Source organism: Eptatretus burgeri, chromosome 14 (genome assembly GCF_056783735.1).
Source record: "Eptatretus burgeri isolate ZD-2024b chromosome 14, Ebu_testis_v1, whole genome shotgun sequence".
In the NCBI taxonomy this organism is placed as follows: domain Eukaryota; kingdom Metazoa; phylum Chordata; class Myxini; order Myxiniformes; family Myxinidae; genus Eptatretus; species Eptatretus burgeri.
In genome coordinates this window covers 63,463,180-63,468,179 of record NC_140974.1, presented here as the reverse complement: position 1 = coordinate 63,468,179, position 5,000 = coordinate 63,463,180, and the positions used below count along the sequence as shown (strand labels likewise).

Genomic DNA, 5,000 nt, shown 5'->3' with positions numbered 1-5,000 from the left:
TCTTGCCGGGCCCTGTCCCACAGCCTTTTGCTTAATAGTTCTGTACTTAGGGTAATACCAATGCTCATAGTTCGTGCAATTATAACCCCCCTTCTCCCAATTACTTTTTATTTCTATTATTCTACCTTCCACTGATGCCTTCTCTACTTTAGTTAAAACTGGTCTATCTTGTCTACGGACTATGTACCCACACATGTTCTCCCCTGGAGTGGAACTGCAAACAAGGGTAATCCGTGTTTTCCCATATACGCCTTCCTAATGCAATTGATCCCAATGTTTACCTTTTTTCTTCCCTGTGCACCCTGTCACAACCCATTCCTTGTTTCCCCTACCATTGACCTACCAAACATTCTGATCTCTATGACATTCCCAAAATGTCCTCACTATCTGTTATTGTCCACATTATCACGATTATACACATGCTAATCAAACACTGCCACATCTGTCATAAACCTCCAGTAACATTTCTTTCTCTTTTCGATTTCCTGTATCCTTTTGCAATGAGATGCGTGAATCCATGATTGGCTTACCTTTTCTTGACAGCTCCTTGGGTAACCAATAATACCTGAAAAAGTCCAGTCCACTGCATCTTTAGGACGTTCCTCCATTCGAACACCCTGTTGTCAAACTCTTTCACAATATTTATAAGCGTCACAAGAGTTAATCTTCATTTATACATGTCCATATATTTTCCAGACATTCTACCAATAATTATATGTACTGTTTGGCCGTGCCCTTAAATTGGTGACCAGGATCCCAGAGCCCTGAGCTCAACTTTCATTTACCACTAAACGAACCCCAGAGGGCTAACTCAGCCTGTCACTCCTTTAAGACTGGCAAAAAAAAAAAATGAACATCAGTACACTGGTAATAGGGACACCACATCAGCAGCACAGTCATGCTCCAACCAGAGATGCAACCAACAACCCAAAGGCAGCACACACCACAAACATTTGATAACACATAGCTTCTTCCAAAACTTTCGATTTTACAAATTTTCGATTTTCTCCCACCTCTGCAAGTTCTTGAGTGTAACATATTCTCAGCACCTCCTTCTACATCATCCCCCTTTTGTTCGTGCAGCTCATTTTTATGAGCCAAAACGAGCAAAACCTTTTGGGTCACCACTTTGTTGTGGGGGCTGAGTATCAGCAGCAAGCACGACTGCTAGAGGGAGCAGTAGAGTTAGTTCCCCCGACCGCACCCTTCTTTCCCATTCATAAGTTGGTCGTCATCAGAGAGCGTACATAGCCCCACGGTCTACCATTATGACAATACAATGCACAGAGAACCTTCCCAGGTACGGTGGCTGCTATGATATGAAAAACGCGTTTTTAAAATACCAACCGATGCTGACGTCAGAAGACAACAAATTCAGATCTCAACGTAAACAAAGATGTGAATTCTGCCTGCCCGAACCGACCCATGGGTTCACACCACTACCTTCACCACAGATGCATGTGCTCACCTGCACCCACCATTTGCTCACCCGCTGACCCAGATGATCCTGATGGTGCAATTATCCCAATCGCCCCTTGGCGTCCTGGTGTTGCAGACTCCCCTTGCAGACCCCTGTCTCCAGCATTGCCATCCATGTTTACCAGGTGCTCCTGGCCTACTCCCATCACCATGAGGGCCAATCATGACCACTTGGGCCCGGAGGTCCGATAGGACCTGAACCACCAACAGTTCCACTGCCTCCCGCTTCTCCAGGCGGTCCAGACAACCCAGTGGCTCCTTGGGCACCATCATGAAGCCCATAAGAAGCACATAAGGGCAGAGTCATTAGAATATAAAATAAATGGAAATTTATACACAAGCACCCATACAGGTGCTGCTTAAGGACTGGCCCCCACCAGACACACCCCCCCCCCAAAAGGGACCCCGTTGGGTCGTTATTGATACTCCCCCCTCGGAGGGAAGGTGAGCTGGAGGTGAGAAGCTTCCTTGGACCTTCCTGCCTCGTGCAATCCTTGACAATCCGGCTCGATGGTACTCGCACCTGCAACTCGATACCGCTGCAAGCACCAGGTAGTTAGGTAGCGTTGATTGCCAATGGAACTCCCCCACAGGCGCTCGGCACGTATGCTCATCGGAAAGGCCGATGGTGGAAGGTAGCCAGGGAGGATGTCGTTGTTGTAGTTTTTTTTCTTCATATGTGCTCAATATATTACTATCGATTTAACTATTCTTGACTAGCACACTTTGCGACATTAAATATCCTCTTATTTCCACAGTTCCCCTACATTGTGCCATCTGTACAGTATACACATATCAGGAATATGCTTTCACCCTCGGCTAGATTGCATACCGCAATTAGCACAGAATCACTTTCCAAGATGTTATTCTCAGTGTACACTACATACCCTGACAGTTATGTCCAGTATCGGACATCTTTCGATTACCACATTTTACTCTAGCAGTGAGTCAACCAACACTGCCGAATCAGATATCATCCATTCATCCATTTGGACCACACTTCTGCAAAGCATTTGGTTCTGCCCAAAATAAAATAAAGTATTTTCCTCTGTTCCCGGCTGAGTTGTGTATGTAATTATGTCCACAGCCACAGTTGCGATTTTAACTCATTCTTCATTCAAACATGTCATGGTAATCGTTTTTAAAATCTGCCAAATTCTCAATTATCCTTTACATGAGCCTAAAGTAAATCCCAACACACACTCCGCACCTCACTTGCACGATTCGCATTTCCTCTTTCAAACCGACAGAGCACACTGTCTATTGTTTGTGGCTCTTGGCGACTCCTGACTCTCAGTATCCCTGGTTCCTGAGGTTGACTCAGCCTGTCATTCCTCCCAGGTCGGTGAGATTATTTATTCCAATGTGTGTATTGGTGGAGGGACACTGCATCATTTGCGCTAACACGTCCTTGTGACAATTGATACTAATCTGTCGCCACGTACTGCACACAACTGACGACTCGAGTCCCGACCCATGCCCATCCTGACAGCAGCTGTGCCCCTGCACGTTCGAGCAGCAATTTTGTAGCTTAATGTTCAGGGTGCCTGCAATAACTTGCCAACTCTTCGCAAAAAGCATCGTGGGGTCTTTAATGTCCACGAACCGATGTTAGCAAACTTTGCAGTGCATGTGAAACACCAGGATGGCAGTTTAGAGCTGCGTTGAGATTTGAACCGAGGATGCACAGCTCAAAGGGCAGCCATACCTCCAGACTCTTCGGAGGTGCAGGGGGCTGTAGGGGGTTGGCACATTGTGGAATTTACTCAGGGTCCAGCACACAATGGTCTTGTCCATTTGCACATGTGTACTTGCAAACTTACAAGGCCAGGATGAACTGCTTCGAAAATTTACACAGCACCCTCGGCACGGCCGATTTCAATGCGGCCCAGATGTTGACCACACTCGTGCTTCGTGCTCCATCTCCCACACCGTACAGCCCTCCCTCCTTCGAGGGCTCCACACACGGCTTACTTCGTACATTCAACCACAGATGCCAACCACAATTGATTGTAAAACCGAGCTCCTCACAATAATGATGCAACCAACCGTGTTGATAATTTTCCGTGCCTCACTCGGTTAAAAAATATATTTCTTTTCCAAAGCCTCTCCCCGTATTCAGGCAAACCTCACGCAGCCCGACTCTCCCAAGCAAAGATCGCGCACAGCCCGCACTTCACATCAGGGCACCAACACATTTAGCACGATAACCGCTTTTATGGTCAATTTTAATCCAAATAATTTATCCTGACAGATAGAGGCTCATATAAGGACAACAAACATGCTCCTCTGTCCACTTTCATACAAAAACTTGATCGCGCCAGGCAGAGGATTAATGCTCCGTGACAAGGCCCGCAATGGCCGCGTGTTCAAAGACCACTAGTCATCTCCCCCAAAAACATTTCTGCAGCTTGCCTAATGTCTTTGTCCTGGTTCTTGGATGTCATTGTTTCATTCACCGACGAGTGAAGACAGCACGCTTCTGGGCACAGCATGTGCACTTCGACACAGCTCGCCCCCTCCTTTTATCCTACCCCTCCTTCCTTCGCACCTTGATCCCGCGTCTCTCCCCATCTCCACATCCACAACAAACTGCGTCCATGCGTTCGACCCACACATTAAAACGTATACAAATTAATTTAAACACATTTCAGAACTATGTGACTCTATATAAAATTACCTTTTATTTATTTCCAACCGCGATTAAATAATTCCCAATTTAATTCGTGTTGTATGGACTCCTGGACTTGGAGATCACAATCAAGGCTTTATTCGGCACATCTGACACAAATTCTCCCGTTGACTCGTTTTGGAGTCGTTAAAAAAAAAAACTCTCAAGGAGGAACACGACCCCCACCTTTACCCTTCAGGCAAGACGCACACATTCCTCCACTTCACAATGGGGCATCCTTCCCTCTGTGGGTTATCATTCCCACCCACCTTCCATTTCCACACATCGTTTTCACGAGCAGCCAAGCTTCGTCTGCTGTTCTTTCAGAACTTCGCTTTAAATTTCCAAATATTATCACATCAGAACTAATCTCAATTCCTGTTCTTTTAATGGATATTTTACCGATTTTGAGTTGGCTGCACTGTAACCTTCCCTTCCGCCTGCGTTTTTCCGCCACCTCCTCACCGGGAAGGCAAAAGTCGTGGCCAGCGACCTCGTACCTTCCAGGTTTGGACACAACCTCGACGGATTAAGGAAACCCTCAGATGGGTGACCTGGTATTCTCTCTTGATTTCCCTGCTCTGTGTACTGCAGTTGCACGGGTGGGGCAAGGTGTTTTCTCAACTTATTCTTTTAATCTTAACACTTACAAGTTTTCTTTTTTGTTTTTCCAACATTATTTATTTGTCATGCTTCTTCCCTACACATCTTACAAGCTTCAAGTTTGGTTCGGGCTTATTCACAAATGCATATCTTAACGAATCTTATTCTAGGAATGCATATGGGTACTTTTATATTAATTCATAGCATGATTCTAATTGATCACATTACCTTGGTCCATAATTTCCGT

General features: G+C 45.7%; 1 long non-coding RNA gene across 2 annotated transcripts in view; it reads right to left on the bottom strand.

Annotated features, from left to right (window-relative positions):
* Positions 1-5,000, bottom strand: part of LOC147013401 (uncharacterized) — an 8,817-nt gene that overhangs the window by 2,455 nt on the left and 1,362 nt on the right. Inside the window, exons 1-2 of one of the 2 annotated variants that reach the window (XR_015051323.1) lie at positions 1,014-5,000; positions 1-565 (exon numbers count right to left, since the gene is read on the bottom strand). The exon at positions 1-565 is cut by the window's left edge and continues 2,455 nt beyond it; the exon at positions 1,014-5,000 is cut by the window's right edge and continues 424 nt beyond it. This is a non-coding gene — a long non-coding RNA (uncharacterized LOC147013401). The remainder of the gene's footprint in view (positions 566-1,013) is intronic. The other variant, XR_015051324.1, reaches the window with a different exon arrangement.